General features: G+C 42.6%; 1 long non-coding RNA gene across 1 annotated transcript; it reads left to right on the plus strand.

Annotated features, from left to right (window-relative positions):
* The first annotated feature begins 236 nt into the window (after positions 1–236).
* LOC134159369 (uncharacterized) lies at positions 237–20,607 on the plus strand. Its single transcript, XR_009963125.1, has 4 exons — positions 237–345; positions 7,342–7,450; positions 19,151–19,425; positions 19,762–20,607. It is a non-coding gene; the product is annotated as an uncharacterized LOC134159369 (long non-coding RNA).
* The last annotated feature ends 5,436 nt before the right edge of the window (positions 20,608–26,043 follow it).

Genomic DNA, 26,043 nt, shown 5'->3' on the forward strand with positions numbered 1-26,043 from the left:
AAGTGACAGGATGAGGGCAACAGCAAGACATGTACTTTTGGCACATATGTTAGCAGGGCAGGAAGAGCCACCACATACCTACAGGAACCTTCTGAGGCCACCTGGTAAAGGAGATAGGGGAGAGTGAGTCAATTCTGATGACTCATATGTGGGATAGGGTGGAGCTGTTGACCCTCATCAGTTCCAGATGGGTATAAGTAGTAGCTCCAAAGGCATGTTCACCATTTCAAGGAGAAGTTGGGTTGTTTTGCAGTGATTGTAATTTATCCTCCATGGCACCATGAAAGCTCCTGGTAGTGCAACCTGGATACCAGCATCAGACATGTAGGTTTTGAATGCTTATGGGTAAGTAAGTGAAAGTACAAATGAATGGAATCATATTTTGGTTTAAATTGAAATCACCATCTGCTGGCATGTAGAGTTGTTGCAGCAGGATGCAGTGTTGCTTCCTACCATTACGTCTGTTGCACCCTCATCTCCTCTGGAAGCATTTGATGATGTTACTGGTTTCACTTACAAGTGAAAAAAAAAAAGGATTAAGTGTGTCAGTCTATGCAGTGGTTAAAGCTTCTCTAAGATGCTAGTGAGGATGCTTCCTGCTAGCAGCACTCGGGTGCTGCTCCTTAGGTTGAAAGCTTTCCCTTTTGCTGTGAGGGCCCCTTCACAAGAAGTGTCAGGTGCAAAGCAAAGCCCTCAAAGGCATTCCCTTGACAGAAGGGAGATGCTGATTGAGCCTCCCTTGACTGCCAGAGTGCAGCACCAATTTGCAGTGTATTGCCTAAGAGAAAAGGCACCTCAGCTGGGAGAATAATTTGCAATAATGAGAGATGAAATCTAAACTTTACAGGATACCTCTTGTCAAACAAGAATGTACCAAAGTCACAATGAATTTCTGGAGTACTTGACAGGCATTTCTTCTGTGTAGGGCTCTGTAATACACATTTGCCTCTCATGTTGCCTTACAAATTGTTGCTGTTGAGCAACTGCCACCAGGAGCTGGAAGGGAGTGTGAATCTCCTCCATCAGCAGTTCTGAGCTTTCTTTCCCCAACGTGGGAGGAATGGTAAATAAGAAAACTGCATACATGTTTCTGGAGGATGCCAAGGAGGCAATATAAATGAGCAGCATTGTTCACACTGGGTTATCTGATGAAGCACTATGTGCAGGTTATAAGAGAAAGAAAAGTAAGAAGACATTTAATACTGAATTTTTGCTGTTAGACTGACTGGATGTATCTGTTCCCAGCACGTTGCTGGATTAGGAAGTTGGATCTCTATCACCCACAGGTGTGCAGAGCAAAGAGCTCTTCTGGTGACCAACCATTCCAGGTGGTGATACAGGCTTCCAAAGGAGCAGAATGGTGGGAGAATGTAGTTTGGGTCCCAGCAGGGCTGCCTTGCTGTAGCCATGTGCTGGGCTGAGCATGTGGCTCTATTTGCTATTGCAGAGGTGGCTGCAGACTGTGTCATGCTTCTTTGATGGTTGCTGTGGCTTTTGAGATGTCTTGGTCTGTACAAGATGTGACACCTCTGTTAAACTACAAAATGCATCTGCATTCACAAAAGCTGTGACTGAAGTCCTGGCATGGACATGCACAGCACATGAGGACTTGGTATCAGTGACACTCAGGGTAGGAAATCACTGCACTGTCTTCTACAATCTGTACTACTTCACATGGAAGCAGAGCTGAAAGTTCAACTGAGCATAGCTAGTGAATCCTGGGATGAGCTGTTTGGCTTTTTTCTAAGAAAGGCAGCTCATGAAAAGGCTGTTTGTCCCTTCCCCTCAGCTGGGGCTGAGGTCTTCATGTTCATATGAAAAAATGAATCTGCTGGGATAAAGGGCTGCTATGAAATAAACATCAGATGGATTTTTGTCCCTGCCTGTGGCAGGGAGCTGGAACTAGATGATTTTAAGATCTTTTCCAACCCTAACTATTCTATGATTCTATCCATAACCAGACAGAAGTAAGAGCAGACATGGTGGCTTTCAGGTGAACAGTAACCAGCTATGGCCAAAGAAAAAGCCAGAGAAAGAGCCCATCACTATCTCCTCATTGGCGTCTAGTCCTGTTCCTCAGTGAAAGCTGGCATATTGCAGGACAGCTGATTTCCCTGACTTTTTTTTGCAGTGCTTTACACTTCCCAGGAGTTGTTTCTATATGACTGTAATAGAGCTGTCAAAATAACAGCTTGTGGTAGAGGATGTAATCGCACCTCTCACCTCCACGCTGCCCCCACCTCCTGCAGCTCCTGCCTCTAATGAAAAGCTTGAGGATGGGGCTGAATCAAGGTGACACTGCCTGCAAGTACAGAACATGCCTCGGTGCTCATGTGGCTGACCTTCCCAGCAAAGCCACGCCATGGCCTGTGGTTCCTCTACGTTTTTCTCTGCCGAAGGTTTACAGGCCTGGTCCCAGCTATGATCTCCTTTGTTCTATGACCTGTAGAAGGTCTTTTGCACTGAAAGTCTTCCTTTCTGCTCAGCATTTTTGCTCTCACTATGCTGTGCAGGCAACACATGGGGCACAGTGCAGCAGCATGATTTTGACAAGTAAAGACACTGCAACTTGACAGGGCAATGAGGGTGGAGATGGGATAAGGTCTGATCCTCATCCACTGTGAAATGGCTGTTAAGTAGGCTACTGAGTATACCTCCAGGAGGTATTATTGCCTTAGGTCCATCTGGCAAGGGCTGCCTGGAGGGAGGCAGCATCTTGGCGCTGGGGCAGTAACAGCTCTCTCCTGCTGGGGTAAAAGGGGCTATTAGAAAGTGTACAGCCCTGGTCAGTCTGGAAATAATTGTGTAAAATCAAATGGGTGGCAACATCATAGCAAAATATTAATGGACTGGAGACACCATCCATCAATGTCCATTATCATTTGCTTGGAGGCATCAGCCTTTTTCTCTCTTCTTTTATCAGGCATCTTAAGTAACCTACAGGTTCCTGCTTGCAAGGTCAGCATTTCCTATGCATGAGAACAGTATCTATTGCAGACTGAAGCTGTGGGCTGCGTAGTTCTGATGTACCAGCTCAATCAGATGTTTGAGTATCTCTGCAGGAATGATCACTGTCATTTAATTTGCTGATTAGTGTTGTCATATCTATTTGTAGAATACAGTATAATTTATGGTGAGATCCCTGGAGGATCTTCAGCAAATGCTACAAGTAATTGAATCTGCTGATTTCTAAAGGTCAGGTGAAAACCGAGCATTATTATAACACAAATTATGTGATGATGACACCAGGCAGCTTTACATTTCAAATGTAAAAAAGTCTATTTATTGATTATGGCTATATGGCAGCACTGTGGAAGGTGAGCAAATAATACAGTCAAGAAGCCTAACTTCTTTAGCAAAAACCTGAGGTGAGTTTTCAACCCTGTCAGTAAGAGCAACGTAGTTCTTGAAGAGAAGAAAGGTGAAAGGGACTTGCACTACTCTTCTTCAAAAGCCAAAGAGGGAGGAGAAGAACTTCAGAGAGAGGCAATTAGGGAAGCATCAGGAAATTGTTTGGGTTATTTTATTGAAGAAGTGGCTCACAGATGAACTCTGGGGTTGAGTGCTGCTATTTCCAGTCCTGGCTGCGTGCGATACCCTGAGCTGGCATGGCTGTTTCCCATCTCTCTTTCAGAAAACAAGTGGATTTCCCTTATCAGCAAAACTAATTTTGTCTGGCTGGCAAGTTATTAAAATAAGGTCTTTTAATTTGGCTTGTACAGTCTTTGGGGTTCATTTCTGCAGAAAAAAGGAGAGAAACAGAAGGAAGGTGGTCTGGCACGGGGCAGGGATGATCAGCTTTTGAGAGCACCATGCTAAAGCAGCTCATTGAAGGAATGGCTTGCCCAAAGAATAAAGCTGTTGGAGGATGCCAGTAATGCAAAGCTCAAGCTTGGGTGCTGGTTTGTCTGCACCAAAGTCTGCTCGCTGATAAGAAGTTGAGGTTTCTATACAATAAACCCAAACTTTTTTCTTGTTTTAAAACAGAAAAGTGGTTTTATTGCAAACTAGATGATTGTTGACAACCTTGTCTGGCCTCTTTAGAAACCCCTCCAGCTTTCTGGAATAACACTAGTTCCCATCTGCTTTCCACAAAGGAACTTCTTGTGACAAAGTCAATGGAGATTTTAAAAACAAACAAAAGTTTGCAGTGAAACAAATCAGCAAGACAAGGAGTGGGTTGAAGCAGTGACTACATCTTGGAGAAGGTATCTATCTCTGTAAGGCTGCTGCCAGCTCCAGCACCCTGCATGGTGTCCAACAGGCACTAACAGGGCTTCTCTGGAGCAGCTCCGGCCTGTTGGTGCTTTGTACAGGGGAAAATTGTACTGGGTCCATAAACTTTGTGATGAAAGTACAAAGGGTAAACACATGTTTCCTTGTAAAAGCCCTCCCCTAGAATGGATCAAGCAAGTTATTCTGTTCTTGTACACTGCAGAAATACGTGCATGCTGCAAACTCTTTTTTTTTTTGCTGTTCTGTAAATCATCAACCTAGAGCACTGTAGGCCACATAATGACTGCATGAGCTGCCAGGACAATAAACCGAAGCTTTAAGCCCACAAAAGACTTAAACACCAACCTTACTTTACATAGCCTGGTGACAGTAATATGGATGTGCCTAAGGCTGAGCTCCAGTGCTTTGATGGATCAGGGCCTAAATACACAGGGACACTTCAGAAGCATCTGTCAGCAAAAACTTCCTCTCCTCAGGAGGAGGCTTTGCTCACAGCTCCTGTGTGGGAGCCGGGACGCATAAATCCCCCAGACTTTGTTGTTCTGCCAGCAAGCAGGAAGAGAGCAGTAAAAACCTGCCAGGTCAGTTAGAAACCAGCTGAGTGACAATGCTGCAAAAGAGCCACCTGAAAATCGACTGGCAAACAACAAAAGAGAGGAATGGGCTCCTGGGGTGAAGTCAGAAGGCAGACCAGCTCTCCGCCTGCATGCACACTTGTGTGCTGCAGTGGTTCTGAGGCCATGGATGCTCCCTCCTGTTTTCCTGTATCTTTCCCGTTGAGCAAAACCCAGAGCATAAGTGGAGCAGGGTACCCCATTGCCTGCTGTGTCACACAGGACCTCTGCCATGAGCAGAGGGGGAACATTGGAGCACAGTCCTTATGGTACCAGCAGCATGAACCTGTTTTCTGTGTCCTCAGCATCACTCCCCTTATGGGGACAGTTGGTACCAGGTGATGGCAGATGCCACTGGGCACAAGGATGTGCAGTGGCCCACGTGGATCAGACAGGGATCTATTAGGCTATTTTGGTGCTCTCCAGGGAGAAAGCGAGGGTACGCAAACACTGATAAATAACTGTTCCTGGTTCTGGGTCTCTTACATAAGGTGACGATTATAGAAACTGCAGTGTATGAGGGGGTGGGAAGGGATGCAAGGATCAGAGTTTTTAAAGGAAAGTAGGTCTGGTAATTTAGGGGGCAAATGGAAATTGCCAGCTTTCCCTGAGGTTTGGTAAATGCAAAGAGGGTGCTGGATTGTATCGATGTCACAGCCACAGGACAAGGTGTGAGAGTCCTGTGCTGGGGAAGTGCTACTCAAAGAACTTTATATAGCTCTTCTCTTTCGAGATGAGCTGATGTACGGTACCATCAACTGAGCACAGTACCAGGGATAAATGATTTAAGAGCACAAATGGTTTCCAAAGGCAGAGAGGCAAGTATTGTCTCAAAGTAACCAACCATTCACATTTCTTCCCAAGTACAAATGATGCTTGAATTATCAGAGACATATAGAAAGCAATTCTGTAGCCAGCCTGGCACTGATGTTGGTTAGTGAGTATCTTTTTTTGCTACGTATTTTCTTTCCTTTAAACCCAGGGAAGAATGCAGGATTAATACTTAGGATGCTTTTTAATCTTAAGCAGAAAGATGCTGTTCATAAACAAGGTTTAGGTGTATTTAAATCGGAGAGGGTCTGTGTTTGGAGTGCATTAAGACAGGCTGCTGTTTTATGCATAGCTGTTTAGAGAAAAACAGGGCAGAGTTTCACAGCGTAACACACTCTCAGCGCAAAGCACTAAATGTTTCACGCAGTTATCTGCCGCCTCCTCCTCCTCTAAATACAGACCCCAACTTGCCACTTTCCTACGCTGCAATTTATTTTCTTATAGCCATGTTGTGAAAGCTGCGGGAATGGAAGTGCTCTGTTCCAGTTCGTAATGCAGTTACATCCAGCCTATCTGTTGTGGTAATGTGCATTTAAAGAGTCAGTGGTGAACATCTGTTGATGTTGCTCTTCAGTGTGCGCTATTTATGAGCTGATCAGAGTCATGCACTAAAAAGTAGACATGTTACAGCAATGTCATTCCTCAGCTGCATTTCTCTCCCCATTGGGTTTCTGATTTCTGTATCAGAAACAGCATCACAACTTTCACAAAGCAAGTTTTTGATGCACAGTTGGTGGAAGGCCTCCTTTGGAAGAATTGGTGCGCTAATGTTAAAGGAGGGCTGTAACACAGCGGACTGGGTATGAGAAAGTAAGATGATAGCCTGCTTGCTGGGTGATAGCTATATTGTCTGGATGCCACCAGTGCTTGTGTTTCACTCATTCCTCTTGCATATCTGTATTTGGAGAATACTTTACAGGTGATTTCACACAAGGACACAATTCCTGCCCTAAGAATCTTAAATGCTTTTGGTACATCTCTTCCTTTGGGCCAAGTCTGCTCTCATTGCAATTAGCAGGATCTTACGCTGCAGTTCTCGTGCACAAGCTTTGCTCAACTGAACAGTTTCCCTGACCCCAGAGGGGTATTTGAACATCTAATTTAGGGATCGTTAGTTAGGTTGGTACTCACTGAAATGCTGATAAATAAGACCTCCTCACTCTATACACGTTATTTTAAATCACCCCAAGGATCACCACAGAGGTGTGCTGCCAGGGGGAATCTCTGACTTGGACCAGATCCAGAAGATCTGCTGGATTGCCCCTGTTGCGCAACATGCCCCAAACCACAGATGTTCAATAGGTCTAAGGAGCATTCATGCTCCTGGTGGCACCATGTAAGGAATGAGAGATGAACGTGTGTATCTGGCACAGCATTTTCATGAGCCATAAATGAGAAGCAAAAACATTTGGAGAACAAGTAAAGCTGTTTTTACAGCCATACATTGTGAGACCCTGATTCTCTCCTTTCTCTCCAGCAAGGCTGCAAAGAGAAGAGATAAAGCAGCAAATCCTGCTCTTGTTTTGACTTCCTCCATGTGTCTGCAAACAGGTTGTTACGTGAAAATCCTGGTGGTGGTGGGGAAATGGTCTGTGGGAGTTTGCATAAGTTTCTGTGTGTTTAGCCATTGCTTGTGTCTTTGTTTGCTCTTTCTCACCAGGTATGTGAATGGAGACCATTGTACATAAGGACATGCAGTAGTGCCCAGGTACTCCTTGGCTATAAAGGAACATTTGTGCAGTGGCAGCTGAACCATGGAGATGGTAGAAGTAGGTGCCCGGTCTCCATTTTAAAGGAAAAAGGAGTATGTTTTATTGAATAAATCAAGGCTTTGATAGCTAGGCCACCTTATTCCTGCAGGGAATCCGTAGGAAGGATTTATGTTAAATGTTCTCTAATGATAATGATACTTTTTTAATAGAATGCAGAATAGTATGCCACCTAAATCTTGCTAGCCCATTTCTTTAGCTCAGAAATGCTAATGCAAGGTGTATCTTGTACTCCACACTTTGACAGCTCTTAATTTCTTTTCTTTTCTCACTATATAGTAATGTGGAGTTAGAGGCTTTATCTACATAACTACAGTCACCCTCACAAGCTTCTCCAGACAGCAACTTAGCAAAAAAGGCCTGCTTTGTCTATCAGTGCTATATACTGTAATCAGGAGAGTGAACAGAGATGCCAGAAAGATTTATGACTTTATTTTTTATAGAGCTGGGAAGGGTGACTAACACGTGGTATTCATTTCATGAGAAAGTGGGGAGCCTCAGGTTTTTTTCAATACCCACTTCAGAAATATCACCCTAAATGGAGCTTTTTTGATAAACTGAAGTCTAAACAGGCAAAAATATTCAGAATTGTCTGCTTTTTGTTGTTGTTTTCAAAGCAGGGAGATATGCTTAGATAATCTAGAATGTCAACAGGATTTGGCATTTGGGGGAAGTCCTACCCAATGTTTTAATCTGTCCTTCAGGAAATGTGCCATAACCTCACTGATCCAGCAGCACTGCTTCACTGAAGTTGTCTCAAAACCTTTGCTACGTTTCACCAATACTTTTTACAATTCACTTAGAAGTGCAACATTTATAGACACCCAGAAAACAAACCAGAACACAGCGTTTCAGTTTCAAATCAAATCTGTAGCCAGTTTGTAGCTCTCTTTCAAAAGTACAATTAAATACAATTCTGGCTGTTTAACTCTTCCAAACAGAAATGGAACCACTTAGTGACATCTCTATTTTGACTGGGTTTGTGATGCTTATTGAGATTGGTCTCAAAGAGGTGGTGAGCTGCTCTGCTCTCAGCCCTGGATTGCTAAACCTGAAGTCTCATTACGCTGCTTTCATTTTCCTGGTTGTTCACTGCTTTACTCTTGTAAATTTAGCAAGAAGCCTCCAGCTGCGCTGAGATTGGAAGCAGTTGAGGCTTGAGGTTAGGGCTTGAAGAGCATGTAGCCTCTCATTTTCTCTGTCTGGCTTTGAATGGCACCTATTCAAATTATACACATACACTTTCTACTGTAGGTTGCTTTTATGGGGGCTTTCCCTTCCGTAGATGAACTGTGAACAAATCATTTTAAGCTGGTAACTTTAATCAAAGGATTTCTTCTCTTTTTTCCTTGTAAAAGTTTCTTTGATGTCATTTCAAATTCAGCACTGGTTAAATTCTGTTGGTTTCCTAGGAAAGATCTGCTATTGCTTAAATCAGAAAGGCAAAACCCAATGTAATGCAATGAGATCTTGTCTACCAAACATGTGGGACATAGAGATGAATGACTTGTAGTCAAGCTTTAAATGCAACTTAGTCCCAGCCATTCTTTGAATTTGAAAGAAAGACCTGCATAAAGAACGGTGCTCTTAAAACTCCAGTTTGAAACAAGTTGCAGTGGAAGTCAAGACCAGGTTGGACGAGGCCTTGGGTGACATGGTTTAGTGCGAGGTGTCCCTGCCCATGGCAGGGGGGTTGGAACTCTATGATCTTAAGGTCCTTTCCAACCCTAACTATTCTATGATTCTATGATTCTAAGTCAACCACTGTTACATAGCTCTGGGCCTCTGTGCCTTCAAAAACTAAAATCCCAGTACCTATTGATTTTCTATAATTATTATATTTTGATAGCAACAGCACATCTCCCTTGTCAGAAGAGGATTTCTTCTTTCTTAGTCTCTTCCTTCCCTGCTACCAAGGGTTGTGACCAGACTGTAGGATCATGTAGCATCTCTCAGCTTTTAGATCAAAGGGAACCACTTGCTCAGTCCCTGGCCTGCATATCCTACATACCCCTTGCTCAGCCTCACATCCCTGTACACCAACACACCTCTGCCTCCCAGTCTAGGAACAACTGTAATGATTTCTGTGTTTTGCACTTACTTTGCAATAAGATAAAAATGCCCACTATCAGTTCCTGGATCAACAGGGCAGCACAGCAGCTGCATTCATTCCCCTTTGCTGCTAGTTGAGGTCTGTGTGGGCAAATAGGTGTTAAACTGAGTTTCAGTCTGCTGGCAGTGAACCTCTTATTATATAGCTCTGCCTGAGGGGCAGGCAAGTTTGTGCACCATGCAGTGTGTTCAGGTGAAATCTGAGCTTGTGGGTGAGCATTTATGAGGAAACAGACAATTCAGGCTTTCTGCTGATTGCCAGCAATACATACATACATATATATATCTATGTAGACCAAAGCTCTTTTACTCCACTACCTGCAAATGTATGTTCTGTTATTCTTGCTGGGATGAGTACTAACTGTAGGATATTTCTGTTTGGAGGTAAAAATAGGGGAAAGGAAGAAAAGAAAAATCACCCCCCTTCAACGTGCTTCATAAAAATGTGCATACGGCAAAGGTAACCAGATGACTGTACCACAGCCTGGTGGTGCTTCTGCCAACTCTCATTTGCCATCCCAAGGTTATCAGTTTGAAAGGAAGATAAAAGCAGTGAAAGAATTGTGTCCTTGTATCTGGCTTACTTTCTTCTATTTGCCTAAATTAGTCAGAGGTGCCAGCAGCACTATGCTGATTCCTGTGAGTAGGGCTTTGGGGCTCTACCCTTCTTCTGAAGAAAGGCATATTAGCATAGGCTACACTGAGTTTACTTGATGCTAATACTTTGCAGCACTCTCCCACTCCTCCAGAGCCCCCCAGCTCTATCAGTAATCCAGTCACCTACTCCTGTCTTTCCCCTTGCTCTGCAATTTCATACACTCCTGCTATTGTTTATGCTAGTTCATAAAGCTTCTCACTTCATCTTCAGATCAGTTTTGCAGGACAAATCCTAGCATGGTGCTGGTAAGAAAATCTTTTTAAGTATTTGACTACAACCAGCGCAAATGTGGGACAATTGATGTTTATGGGGGAAGGAATAAGGAAAAGAATTATTGTAAAGTGTACCCATCAAAGCTTCTTTAAAAGCAACTGCTGCAGGTGTTGCATAGTGATTTTATGCACACATTTGTAGTTTGATAATTTTCTGTTAAGTTTTTCAACAACATTTGAATTAAAGCTTTTATTAGTAAGTGCTTCACCAGAAAGGACTGCCAGTACTTTTTTCTCTTTCAGAGTTTTTACCAATGACACTACATAAATGTTTTATTCTAGAGGGATCATTCTGAGAGAAAGCAGAAAGGAAATAACAGGGTTAAGTCAGTCATGCAACAGTGTGATGTGAGGCATAGCTTGTCTTAATGAATTTTTTTTTTTTATTAAGTGAGTCTAATTTCTGGTCACAACAATTTTGGTCCATTGATTTCTAGCCCTGCAGTTCCCTGGTAAACAAAATCTCATCACAGTTCCTGGCTAGTGTTAGTAAAACCTTTCCTCTCAAGCAAACCAAATCATTTCCAGCTCTTGAAAGCTTTCATGTGCAGTTGCATGCAATGCGCTACAGGAAGAGGCTTAGACCTGCAGATCTGGGGGTGGAGAGGGGAGAAGCCTAAAGGTGTTCTGGTCCCCAGTAATGCTCATTAGCTGACTTAGCTCCTTAACATTAGTTCTGTGTTCCAGGCTGTGCCAGCTGTTTGCAGCTGCACAGCCTCTCCCTTTCCACTAAGGCAGCACCAGCCTTGTCATGCTCTTGCATTGCAGTCACACAAATGACTGGGCTGCAGTACAGGGAGGCAGGAGTAAGGTTGGCTGCTGGGATGTGCTTGGCCACAGTAGCAGGGAGCCCAGCACAGGCTAATGTCTGTTTTGGTACCCAAGCTACTTTAAGGCTGGCTCTCATAGCTTACTCTGTGCTCACACATAGACTGTTGTGGTGACACAGTTTTAGCCTTCACTTCTTCACAACGGCCTCTCTGATAGAAGACTTTATGCATAATTGTCAGATATAACTATCAACCCACCAAGAAATTAAATTTTAAACTTGGGTCTGTAGGGGAAGCAGAATTCTGAATACAAGCCAACTGCCAGTGCTCAGCTGCTTGTGGATTTAGATCGCCATCTTTAGGTATTTGCCTTTGCAGGTGACTCACATAGTAACATAAGCCATTAAAAACCCCATGTAATGTCAAAGATAAGAATGAGCTCATATTTCCCCCAGTTCAGTCCATAAGTCCACTGCTTTTCACTGTTCTTGTGTCCAGACATCCCAATGCTAAGCATACTGGAGAAGTGCAGATGTCTCGGCTATAAGTAACCGCTACAAGTAATACCTGTAAGGGAGTGCTGTATACATTTAAAACGTGTACGGACTCGGCAGACGATGTCTCAAGATTAGGCTGTAACATTTTTGTGCCTATCTGAGATCTCCCCCTTGCAGGATTTGTTCTGGAGAGTTGTGTAACACCTTTCCTTTTGCTTTGACCTCTGAGATACTGTGCATCAGGAACATCATATTATCAAGAGAGCCAGGTGGTGGCTTGGGAGTTGGTACAAGGGCACATGCATAAATGCCGTTATTTCCAATCAGAAAATCACTAAATTTAAGTCTATTACTGAATCCAATAGAACACTGTGCAGCCTGGCACCTTAGGTAGGGTGTGCACCTACATAAAATAGTGTTGATTAGAGGGAAAAATAAGGTTTGAAGAGAAAGCTGTAATCTCCCATGAGCATGTGGAAGGGAATACTAACTGTTCAGTGATATTCTGGGTTTTATCTGATCTCTTGATTTCAAAGTGGTTTTTAATCTAAATATCTTCCCCCAACAAAGCCAAATTGTAAGCCACAACCTGAAAAAAACCCCACAGGCATGGGAAAAATTCTTACCAGGTTGGAGCTGGTTTTGCTTTCAGCCGAGATATTTCATGCAGGGCAAGGTGAGCTGCTTACACCCGCTAGCTCCATACACCCAGAACAAAAAGGGCTTGACATTGTGCTTAATTGAAAACCATCCCCTGTGAAGCTATCAGTGTGTATACCAGAAGACAGAGCAGTTGTGTGCAGCTGAATATACCAGTCCTTAAAATAATCCTTGCTCACATATGTCTAACTGCCACCAAAAGTACTGTCAAAGCAGAGAAACACTTTGAGCAGGGATGGGTTCCTGCTTTCAGCATCTGAGTGAGTAAATGTGGCATCACTGGGTCTGTTGTAAGCAGGCTTGTTGCTACTGGTAATGCTGCTGTCTCTACCTAAGAGCACAGAAGTAATAACCTGCAAACTCAAGACGATGCAAACACAATTCTAACATTTCCCAGGGGTGTCTGGCTTTGCGACTTTAGCAGTGCTGGTACAAGGCAGGACTTTTCTTTCTTTTATGGTAATACATTTGATTCAGCATTTACAATCAGGAGGTTCTAAAAGTAAGAATGCTAATTCAACACCAGGAAAAAAAAATGGGTCTTTCCTATCCAACCAGCAGGAAGACAAGCCAAAACTACTAATGTCAGCGGCGATTCCTGTCTTGTGTTCAGATGGTTAAAAAGGGGAAGCTGTCTGACACTGATAAAACTGCTCTTGAAAAGTTGTCATCAAAGCTCTAAATTATTCATTTGAATGCATCGCTGCTAAACGCATACTGAACAGGAACCAGGCTCTTAAAATGAGCTAACAGAACACTGGCTTTGCATGCTTTCTCTTCTTTGTTGATATTTTTTTCCCCAGTGGAGAGAGGCAGAGTAATGATGTGCTGGGTTTTATGCTTTATCCACTAATTATAGACATTAGAGAGGAAAAACACCTATTATTTTTATTTAAATCTTCCCCCAGCTATTGTCAGAGCTGACAAATCCAGTTCTTCTTAAACACAGTTTTGCACCCTGCTCTTTCTTTGTACAAGCATGCTTTACAGCAAAAAATACCATAAAATAATCGGCAAAGGGATTCCCTTACCTGCCCATGCCATGTGTCCTTCCAACTTCAAAGGTCACTCCTAGGAGTTGAGGGATCCTCTCCAAGTGATGCTTTTACTACAAGTGCAGTTTTCTCTCGCTCTTGTGTGCAAGTCCACCTCCATAAGGCTTCTCTTGCAGCATCTGCCAAACAGAATGCATATAGTGTGAGCACATGCTGTGTTGGAAAGGTGGAATCACCTGGATTTTATTAAAAGACTCGGAGTGATAGAGCGCTGCATGTGGGAATGTTTTCAATTCCATACTTTATACACTGTGCTGTTATTGGCAGGGGAAGGTAATGTATTTTTCACCATCATGACTGGGGTTTTAGCTCTAAAGGGAAATCATGCAAAAGTAGGCTAGAAGTCACACATTGCACAAAGGATATGGAATAAGCTACTCCACATAATTACATCATCAAGAAAAGGCTTTTCTATACATTAAAGAGGCTTTGACCTCAGCCCTAGGCTGGTGATTGGACATGGGCATAAGTCTCACTCAATAACTGAAATCATCAGTATGTGCCCAGTTAGAAGCTCTCACGAGACCTATGCCCCATCATGATACCTGCATGCATTTGCAGGTTCTCTGAGCTATCAGGATGAACTTGTTCTGAGCACCAAGGCTCTCAGATTATGGGTCCTTGGAGAACTGAGGACTTTAAAACCCTACCGGGAATGGAATGACAGAGTCTTCCCCAGTTTCTGCACTTCCTTTTCCAGTCACACAGGGTGAGTTCCTTTGTAAGGTTCAACAACCAGTTCAGACAAAAGACCTAAGAAGACAGCTCCCTGGGGACCCCTTATCTGCCTTTTTTCAAGGTCAATATGATCTCTTGGATCCATCAGTTCAGGGCTGAGGTTCACTGGGAAGCTGAAGCACCTGACTGCTAGCAGCCTCCAGGACAAAGTAGGAAGCACATACAGAAAGCTTAAACAAAAGCAAACAGGCTGGACTGCTTTGACAGGGAAAAGAAATCTCTGAAGTACTACTCCTGCACCTGAGGTTTCTGAAAATGCTACTTGAAACTATTTACTTGGGCAAGCATGTGGTTACTTAAGTGAAAGTGACACATCAAAGCCTAATTTTGTCAGTTCTTGGCTTTTTAGTACCTAAAATCCCTGCAATGAACTAATTCTGCAGAAGAATGACTTCTGCAATTCCTCCAATGTTTCACTATGTTAGCATAGCATTAAAATGAATTATTTTCTAGTTTTGGTTTTGATTTTAGGTGTATTCCCCTGTTCCCATGTAAATGTGAGGCAAAACTGTAAAATTTAATGGTTAAGAAAGGCAACACCAGGAAAGCTGGTTTCTCACCAATGCCTTATTGCCTGGAGTTCTATATTAATTATCCCTCTAAAGGGAAAATGGATGTTGAATGGGGAATAAGGCACAGCTGTTGAAGCAGGGTATAAATAGGAAAAGGTTTTAGAAGGAACAAAAGGTGCACTTTGAGCTAGAAAGATGTGTAAGGCAAGGCAGCATTGCTCTTGGATTTAGACTACTGGGATGAATTAACCACTCACATAAAAGACATAAAGACTAACATAACGACTTGGGGTTTTGGGGGGAGTTCTGTTTGTGTTTCCTTGCATTGATAACATAGCACAGGGGAAGAGCCAAATGTGAACTCTCAGTGGGAGTGTCCTTGAGCAGGCAGGGAGGTGGTGAGCCAGGATGTTGGGGCACACCACTGGAGAGCCCTACTGTGCAGTCATGGGATTCCTGAGAGCAATTGTGAGAATTGCATCCTGTACGCAAGCTATCTCAGGTGCAATAAATACTAATCTGCCTACTCTTGTACTATCAGAGCCTGCCTACAGCACTCAGCCTATGTACCTAGCAGTACTGCATGTATAGCAGGTGTGCATTTGCATGCATAATTGATTTCTGATTTCTTACAATGACATCCTTAAAGTCAAGAATAAAAGCACACAGGTTTTGCACAGTGATGAGGCTACTGCCATCCAACAGTGTTTCAGAGGATGTGTTTAGAAGTATGTAGGTAGAAGATAATGAGCTGTCTTTTGGGACATCTTTACCTGCCTTGCATCCATAAAAGGGTTAAATCCCATTATTTCCCATCTAACCATATCTGTGTGTTCAGCCAGACTGGTACTTTGATAATATTCTTGGACAACCCTTCTGACAATGTACTACTCTTGTTTAAGCTTAGTCAGCACCAACCACTTAAAAGTCTGTCTTGGTTTAACTGCACTGAATTAAAACAGCCCTTTGTAGGCAAACCCTGAGAGTTGAGAGCAGTTCAGGCTGTGTTGGTGTCTCTTTAGGCATGATGAAGTAGCACCTGAGGAATTATTTCCTCTTTTCTTTTCATCCTGTGAAAATAGTTTCTGCCTCTCTCTTCTTGTCTCACTAGTCATAACATCTGAATTGGTGCATGAAGAGAGAATTGAAATGTAGGCCAAGCGATTAGACAGAGATGAGCAATGCTTCACTTTATGCTTCCCCAGATATGATGAAAGGAGAGGGGAGGTCTCAGAAATGGTGAAAATGATATGTAAAGTTGAGGGGAAAAAAATCTTAAGTCTTCAACTAGTCAATGTAAACTGTACCACTGAGGTTCACGCTAACTTCTGAAGCAAATGGTCAAAGTTCCCAAAAGTGTGAAAGCTGGTATTTTTTTATAGAGGAGTATTTCCCTTTCTCTCTGCCTCTCCAATGGGTGATACTCTATTACCCACCTTAAAGAAAGCTTCCTGTTGTTCCCTGGAATCTAAGTGAAAAATCAATTGCCTACAGTATTAATGAGATCTGATTACGGGCTTTTCCCTGCCAGTTGTTGTTTTACCTCCCTTTTCTGCCAATATTTAACTAGGGATTCCACATGCACAAAAAATCTAATCTATTCCTTGCTTTCATCAGACATAAATGATTGGAGTTCCTGCTTTTATGGCTTTCCTGATAAATACCATTTTAGATTAGACTGCTTGCAATGAGTCACCTTAACTAGGAACAGCTTGGACAGGATTTCAGACTAGCATTATCAGTGCTCATTGATGGTGATGACTGAGGTTATTTGTGCTGCAGTTATATTCTAGAGTCAAGGGGTTCCTACCCTATAGACAAAAAAAAAAGTCTTCTGTGATACTCCTTCGCAGGATATGTGAAGGAGAAGGTTGAGGTTTTTCACGTTTCACAGCAAGTTGTTCCTTTAACCCATAACATTGTAGTACCATGCTGCCTTTCAATTCCAGCTGGGAGCTGCGAATTAAACCCCTTCACTGCCTGGGAGGGAGCTGATCTCCTTAGGGAGCTCCCTAATCACATAAATTATACTGCAGTGTGCAGAGCCTGTTCCCAATTCTGCTGAAATAGTGAACAAGAGCATTTCTAGGAGCCAGTGCTTGTGGCACCTGCACTTGGAGGAAGACCCCAAGGCTGCAGTCTGTGCACAGGTTAACAGCTTCATACCTTGATACAATCCTGGAGCTGTTCCATCTACTTCAGACTTTCATTGATCAGCTGCAGAGGAATTACATTCCTGGCTCGGGAGGTATGAATCTTGCTGCTTGGCCTAAGGTCTGGCATCTATACAGTAAATTATCTCCCACATACAGTATAATATCAGGATGATTTGGGTTATCTATCCCAATATATAAAGTTCCAGACCTTCTATCTCCGGCATTCTCTCCTGCTGAAAGCATAGCATGGTGCCAGTGGATCTATCCAGGTTGACCAGTAAAGGCTTGTGGTACCTGAGCAGGCTCTCAAGCAAAAAACATGAGTATTTCTGTTCCTGACAAGGCCCACCTCTTCCGAACTTTGTGCATGGAGACAGACCTTTGACTTGAAAATTGCTAAAGCCTGGACGAATAGGAGATGTTAGCACAGATTTGGACTCCCTGGATAAGAGGAAGGAAACATGAAGAGAAACAGGCATGGGGAGAGAAAGGAAGCAAAGGAATTTGTACTGGTACGTGAGGATTTGGGGTTGTTTCTTTGCCTAGGTAGGCCAGCTGAAGGAGGACTGCTGTGCGGACTACTCCCAAAGCTGCTCTGGCCAAAAACCTCTCCTGCTATTGCTCCTGAACTGTGAACTGAAAACCCATGGTATGACCAAGACCTTAAGGCTGGGAAAAGATGACTACAGGACTGAAAAACCCCCAATGTGAACATTATTATTCTGGTTTTGTTTGGGACATAGAATTAGTTCTAGGCTGAGATGCTGATGGTGTATAAGAAGTGAAGCAGAAGGTAAGGAAACAGAGAAAGTGTCCGAGCCCAGGGATGCTGCAAGGAGCTGAAGTCTGCAGAGAGACTGCAGCACAGGGCACTAAACTAGGAAGAGCTCACTCTGGGCAGGAATAACAGCATATCCACTTACTTCCAGAGAACAAATAAACATGACGGCGATCATCCATGAATACATGCACTTTTTTCTCCCCCCTCCATGGTTTAAAGGGCCTTTGTGTAACTCTTTAATTTAAACCAGTGAAATTGGAGCAACATAGAATTAGTTTCTCTGGGTCCTGTTCTGTAAGCATCAATTATAATGTCTAATCTACATGAAGTGCTGCTAAGTTTAGTAACCAGCTCTTTATTATGCAGCACCCAATAGCACTCAAATATATTCACATTAAGATGTAAGATCATACAAATGTTAATTGTAGAATCATCCAAATGTTAACAGTTGTTTTTTTTGCCTCCTAAGGCTATAAACAGCTATTTTGATTAGGTTGCTGTGTTCCAGTAAAATACATTTTCAAAGAGAGATTTCTCACTTGGAGCTTTGCTTGACAGTGGGCACAAACCAATGTATTATCAGAAAGCAGAGAAGGCATAAAGGACATGGCACTGGATATCAAGACTTACTTGCTGAAGTTTCACTGGTGGATTTTGACCAGAGGGAGGAGGGATACACTGCTGTGAACACATAAATCATTTATGCTCTCAATTAAAAATTTACTCAACGCCTACAGTTTTTGCCTGAGATATGGCTGGAAAAAATACCCCTGAAAACTGCTGCCATCTCCTCCAAGGTCAGGTATCTTGTCATTTAAAGGAATAGTCAATTTTGTTCTATATTTGACATTTTATTGGCCTCTTGGTTGGGTTTGGAATAAATTGTGTATGCTTTTGACTGCCTTTTCATTTTGCTCCTGCAGTGCAGTGCATTTTTTTTCCTTATAGCAGATTATTTTGCTTTGGGGTTACACTTTTTTGACATCTCTTACCTTCTACTATGTCTTCTTTCTTGTCATTATTGCTTCTTCTGTGTCTTTCCATTCCTCTGCTTGTGCTGCTTTCCTTCCAAAAAAAGTCGTCTTTTCTGTCATGGCTCACTTGATACTCTCTTTTCCTCCACTTTAATTTGTGTTCAATTCTCCTGATATTATTCTCATTAAACAACTAGAACAACTAAAGAAAAATAACAAACAGAAAAACCCAAACCCAATACTGGCCAGAAAAAGATGGCACAGGGCCAGAATTAGGACAAGAGACCATCCTAGTTATGGAGGGCAGTAAAAGAAAGGTTAAGCCTAGTAGTAAAACTCTCCCCAGGCTAGAATGAAAAGCAGTTGGATTGGAAATGATGAGCTGTAGCCTGACTCTAGCTGGCTCTTGCCACTCCTAACTGTGAGGTACAGAATGAATTCATTGGTTATCTGGCTGCTGCAAGGAAGAGGGATTTTAATCCTCTTTTTCTCCACTCTCCCTCATTTCCTGGAAGGCCTCCTGCTTTGGGCAGAGAAGTGCAGGATGTCTGTCTGTCTCTTTGACTACTGACTGCAAGGACCTGAAGTGGGCAGAGCCTTCTCCAGCCCCACAAGCAGCAATTACACAGTGCTTGGAACACCTGTACTGAAGAGAGAGAAAATTTTCCTCAGTTTCTGTCTTTGTGTCTTCTTTTCACTAATGGTGGAGAGGATCCTCTTTGAAGCAGCATCAGATATGAAAAGTAATGTCAGCATGAAAAACTAGTATCGGCTTGTCCTTCTGGTTAAGGTAACATTAAGACACCCCATAAGGAACATCCAAGTTGTGGTTTCCTTTTAAAACATTTTTACTATTGCTGGTAGTCAAATATCAATATGATATGGATATTCTTGTGATTTTTATCTAACAAAACAGCAGCACTGAGAAGCAGCCACTGCACAGCTTCTTCTGGTATCTCACTTAGGGCTTTGTCCACTGCTTCTGATGCTGGCAGGACTGAAACTGATGTTTTCCACACAGTGTGAACAGGAGTGTGTGAAATGTGCAGGGCTATGTGATAAAAAAAAAATGATTTTTTTTTTGAGATCAAAGCATACTCTGCAAATCTACTTTTTCTTTAAACAGAATCATGCAACATCCATAGACTCTTATCAAGAGAGGAATAATATGGTGCAAGAACTTACGTCAGCAAGGATAAATAATTTAAAGAAAAGGTGTGAACATGGAAGGAATAACCTGATGACTTGAAGCAGTTTTGATCTTGCATGAAGGCAGAGCTGTAATACATAATGTACAGTGAACCTGGGCTGGGTTCATGGCATATTCCAGAGGATATTTTAGAAGGCATTTTGTCTCACTACCTCTTGTTTGATGATTTGACCAATAATATTTTCAACAGCTTCTGGATGGTGAGGCTGCTTCTATCTCTTCCTTTGTACCCTATGTTAAAGACCCTGCCCCTTGCTTACAACTGGGGAGGCAGGAGAAAAATACGTTATAAGAAACCATTGTGCAAAAAGCATTAGGAAGAAGTAACAGGTTGTAACAGTATGGATCATACTTTGGCATAGCCAGAAACCTCGTTCATCATTAGGGAATCACTGACCTTTCGTAGTGGTGAATTCTCCCTGCAGGAGATGGGCCTTCATCTATTGGTTAAAACTCATGTTGTAACCTAAAAACTTTAACATTAAATAACTGAAATACACTTACAGTACTGGAATGACTGAATCACAAACAAACAAATGAGCAAAGAAAGACTCCAAAGCTTTCCAGATGGCTGTTTCCCACTGATGTACATTTTTTTCTCCGGAGCTTCAAAACATGTTTAAATTATGAAATTTGGTGTGATTACAAGAACTTGGCAAGCAGTCATTAAGGTTTTAGTCTGAGGAGTGTTACTACAGAGTTAGAGAACTGCAGATGAGCAATGGCGGTGTCCTTGTGTGTGCACAGCATTGTCAGCGTGGGTTGTAGGGAATGGGACTATGGTTCCCAGACTCTGAGTTTTCCATGTGCCACAATCCTGCTGCTTCCTGGGCCAAATCCATCCTTGGCAGAGTTGGTGAAACCGGTGATATTGTACCAGTAACTTATTTGACTTCCTTTGCTCAAACCCGCTTGCTTACCATCTCTTGCACTTCTCCAGCCTTCTGCAAAGCCAGGTGACTTGCTGTATCTCCTCTGCTCCTGGCAGTGCTTGGAGAAGCAACGCAGCCAGTGAGTACCTTGGCTTTGCTGCTGCAAACCCCTTTGTGCTGCTGGGGCAGACGTACTGCTCCACAGGCAGAGCCCCTTCCTTTGTCTGGGCCATCAGAATGATGGGGAAGGCTTGTGGTGGGCGGTCTGGAGTGGAAGACAGCAGTAATAACAGGTGGTAGTATGGATAGTAAGGAGTGGAGATTAAGATAAAAGGAAACAAATACTATTTTTTTTACTATGTTTTGAATATATTCTGAGGCTGGAAATGCTGAGTTTTCAGTTCAAGCAATCTCGCACCCTCCATTCAACCTGAGTTCAAGTTGTCAAGCTGGAAAAGGTATTGCACTCCAAGCACAGGGGAAGCACACCCCACTGGGGCAATGCTGGGGATGAAGATTGGAGATGTGCCTCTCGAGCAGATTCATACCTGAGAGAAGCTGGAATCTTCCTTTGCATCTCAGTTCCTCCTGGCTGCAAGTACAAGAGCCTCTCTCTAGCTCCTTCAGGCCCACTCACTGTCAGCTCTTTAGGGTTAGGGAATAAAGTACTGGTACACAGCCCAAGGAGAAAGCCAGAGATTCCCTACTGAATAACTGATTTTTTTTCTGATGTAGCTTGTTGTCCAGGTGACTTTTGAAGGAAGTCCTTTCTTCACTGGTCTGATGATAAAGACTGCTTCTGTGGCAAGGGCAGGTTGGTTACAGACACCTCCAGATACAGGGTTAAGGGCAGTATTAACACAGAGAAGAGAGCAAAAAAAACATTGGTGGCCATCCAGTAGGAAAGTTACCCCTGGAGTTAGCAAGAACATCACACTGTTGTGTGCTGCTGCAGAGCCAACCCCTGCTCAACAACAGACAACAGACAAATCACTCTTAACTACTGAAGAAGAGGATGTGGCAACTATTCATGTCAGAAGGAGGGAGAAGGTGGATAACTGCAGTTCCCTTGGCAAACCCGGTGCATGTCAGATACCTGCTGGCTGACTATACTCTGTTCATGTCAAAGAAGTCCCTCAAAAGGCACCTCCTGTAATTCCCACCTCACTGGTCTCCAGAAATCACCCTGCCATTGGCATTGCATTGACTTTGCATTCTTGCTGTTTGAGTAAGGAACGTACCCTGCAGTAAGCATGTATATAAGCATTCAAGTGACCAGCCTTCCCTGTACCTACCAAAGTGTGGCTGCTTTGCTGTCTACTCTTCAGATTTATAGCTTTGCCAGTTCCTCTGGGGCTCAACCAGCTGCTATCTTATGCATTGGTGGACTCCTGCCATGTGTCACTGCCAGTATATGAATTAAAAACAAATGCTGAAAGTAAGGTGAAGAGATAAATAACTGCACAGCAGGAGATGTGCTTAAGCCCACGCAGTGGATGTGGTGTGACTCCTTTCTAATAACTCACTGTCCATCAGGTCACCATCATACACAACCTGCAGATGGCTCAGCAGTGGGTGGCATTAATATACTTGGGCTCCTCTGGCACACAGGTGTCCCGTACTGTCCTTCCCACCCTTTCTTTTCACCAGCAGATTTTCCCACCCTTTCTTTTCACCACTTTGTTGCTGACTGTCAGGTGAAGTGAGCAACATGTCCTCACTGTCATAGAGAACATATCTGGCTGGCTCCCAGTGGGCTTGTACTGCTTTGCTTGGTGTGCAGGAAAGATAGGCGAGTCTGCCTGATGTCACTGACTTTTTGCAATGGTACTATTGCAGAATTGTGACAAACAGCAGCAGAATTGAAATATCAAGGCTATTCAGACACTTTGCAGATGTGTCTCTTTGCTTATGAACTACTCTATCCAGAGTCATGGTCTGATTACACACACTGCAGCTTTCAAGGGACATCTCTGATGTTGAGGCAGTATGGGAAACCCCTTGGTACTCTGCATGTGCTAGGACTTGCATTGTACAAATGCATGTACAGAATCAGATGACATCTAAATGCTTAACTGCACTTTAGTGAGATCATGACATCATGCAACAGTTTCTCAAGGAACAGTCAAGAAATAAAATAGTCTGAACCCAGGAAGGTATGTCTGTAGAAAGGGTGTACAGGGTAATGCTAAAGTTAAGTTACTTTTCCTAGAAAATCTAAAGGAAAATATAGAGAAGAAGATTCATAAAATGTTTATATATGACTGGGAGGGATCTTCCACTGCAAGAGCTGTATCTCATAACCCATGGTAAAAACCTAAAACCCACAAACTGAGGAGTCTCTAGACCTTACTGTTTACATTGAAGGGCTATGGCAAAAACTAATGTTAGAGAGCATCTCTGAATTCCCCACTTAAATTTATGGATGTTGAATTTACCTCTATTATTGTAAATCAATAACAAGTATGGGTGTTGAATTGATGGGACTGAAAACAGAGGACAGTCAATTGCTAAACTCAAAATCACATAAGATGATGCATGGGTTGGATTGTTTTGTCTTCTAGGGTTGAAGTTTTTCTTTAGACTGAAAGATCCTTGCTTTTTGCATTAATAATTACAGCTGAGTACTTCTGAGTGAGCGCAGATTTGTTACAAATGATTAATAAGATTTCCTATATGATTTGCAGTGAGGAGGTTTTAAGTAGTCTGCTTGCCTTTCTGTGTATCAATTATAATACTGAATAGTGTTCAGCTGTGGTTGTGTTGATATTCCTATGATTTACCTGCAGGCAATGCCAAACCCCTTTCAGCTCGCCTGACAAAAGTCAACTTCATTTGCACCACTGCAGGGACCGACCCAGTAACCAGAGAGGAGGGAGTACAAGCAGGTTTGAGTTCAGCAGGCAACCTTAGTCTTATCAGCAGTGAGTAAATACAGAAAGATTGGAGGTCAAATGCACTCTCTCATACACGTCTGGGGTCAGTGAGGCTTTGCTCTTTTTAAGGCAAAAATGAGAAATGATCTTTCAGAAGTGAGAAAGGAGCCCCAGGGCTACCTTGGGCTGTTGCCTCTAGCACATAGTTAAAGTATGGCAGCAACGCATGCTGCCCCTATTCAGGTCACAGCAGATGGGAATGGGAATGATGATGAAGGCCAGAGATCCTTGTCTCGCACACACAGAAGCTGACTGGCTCCTTGTCTGAAAGCCTTAATAGTACTGTGATATTTTGATACTGATGCTGGGGTTTTTTTTGGGAAGGTAGAGATACTGGTGCCTTAAAAGATCCAAAAAGTATTGTTCAATGCTAAATTTAATTTCTTGTCATTAAACTGGGCAAAGAAACTCAACCCCTTTCTTCCCACGTCCAAAGGAAAACCACAATCTTATTAGCAGCATGATCCTGAAAGCTGTTTTCCTCCCTGCTGCATTATCCAGCTTCTGGAGGAACCCTTCACCAGCACCATGCTTTGGCCCTGCTACATTCAGAAGACCTGGAGCACAAGCCTGATATCCCAATATAACATGGAGACTATTTAGTATCCTGAGTTGATTTACCATCACATTTTTGAGTAGTAATATTCTTTTTAATAAGAAAGACCTCAAAAATAATAATTGCAATGTCTGTCACTAATATTATATTGTAGGCAGAGGAAAAACACTGCCTTTGTTCCCACTCATTCCTATTATGTGCGGTTTTGCATGTGTTGCTTCCTAAAAAGCCTATGAAGAACCTATCATTCTTTCTGAAAGATTACCATAGATAATTTTATTTTATAATGAATCAAGGATTTGATACCGGAAGAAATTTTGCTTGTCAAGAGAGCTGCTGTTTAATAACTTTTTAATAAGCTTTTTTAAATCAAAGCATTTGATGGGATACAGCTCTGCAACACAAAAGATATCACGGCTGATACAAATGATTGGGACCAGGAATCATCTGGAACATGATGGTATTTACAGGTGTGGAAAATAAACCATCTTGTGAAAATAAACTACTAAAACCAAAATAATGCTTCAAGAAGAAAATCTCTTTCATTTTGTTGTGTCCTGCTTAACCAAAATATTTGTGTAGCTGAGCATTTTGCAAGGGAGAGCTGGTAGAGACATCTACAGTTAAAACTGCCAAGACTTTCAGTATTTTGCCAAAATTTTAACTACCAGACTGAAATATTCCAAGCTTGCTGTCTGCCTCAAGCTGCAACAAAACGGTTCAGCAATGTTCACAAAAATAGTTACGAAAAAATAGAAGTACTCTTAATGAAACGTATTTGTCCCAGCCATCTTTTTGGAAGTAGATGTGAAATCAATGGATGTCTGTTTCAGTCTGCAATTTGCTTCTTGAGTGACCGCTGGATTGCTTTTCGTATTAGAGACGCCTGGATTTGGCTGCAATGTAAGACTTGGAAAATCACTGATATAAGTGCTATTGACTTTACTGAGACCAGTATTTTATCCATCAGTATCAACTGCAGTACTGTTACTGGCAGATGATAACACATCGAGTAGAGCCTTTTGGCATTAGAAGCAGCAGTGAAGTCCTCCCTGGGGAGTGTGCACATGAAAAGCCATGTAGCTACATGCACTGTAGGTACTGTATACAGCACTGAGCACTGGTTAATAACCCGTATCATGAGGAATATTATCTTGAGCATCATCCTAATGCAGTTTCCAGTAAGCTCTGAGCACAGGCAGAGCAACCTGCCCCAAAAGCCTATACTGATGCACTACCTCTGGCATAGGAAACTGTTCTTGCGCAGTTTGCAGGATGACAGCAGATAAGGATTGAAAAAGATGAGAAGTGGCCTCTTAAGCTTGCACATGTTAAAGACTGTGACCAAGAAAAAATGTCTTTCATTGCAAGCTCTAAAATGACTTGTGTCACAGTGCCATAGTATCTATGTACAAGAAGACCAAAATAAAAGCTGCAATATTTAATCAGATATTTTATGACAGCACTTGATTACGTACATGAAGCTCTCTTTAGTATTCCACGTCAACATATTTAACTAGGAGCATCCAGGCTTAAAAATAAGGAGATTAATGGTCCGACAAAGAGGTGGTATAGATCAGATGCTAGATCAACATGGGCTGTATCAGAGATTGTCTGACAGTGAGCTAATGGTACAGACCCATAGCTTCAACATTCTCAGTGAATTTTGCATCTTCAGACTGCAAATACTGAGTTTCTACACCTAGTGCATACTTTCAATCACTACATGTGCTGATGTTCAAGGAGAATTTTGCCTGAGACAACCTGGATATAAAACACTGAGAATAAACTCCTTTGTGTGGATATTCTGAGACACAGTGGGATTGCGGTTGTA

The sequence above is a fragment of the Pezoporus occidentalis genome, unplaced genomic scaffold, assembly GCF_034315485.1.
Source record: "Pezoporus occidentalis ecotype Australia unplaced genomic scaffold, CSIRO_AGI_Poc_V1 ctg10, whole genome shotgun sequence".
NCBI classification, from domain to species: domain Eukaryota; kingdom Metazoa; phylum Chordata; class Aves; order Psittaciformes; family Psittacidae; genus Pezoporus; species Pezoporus occidentalis.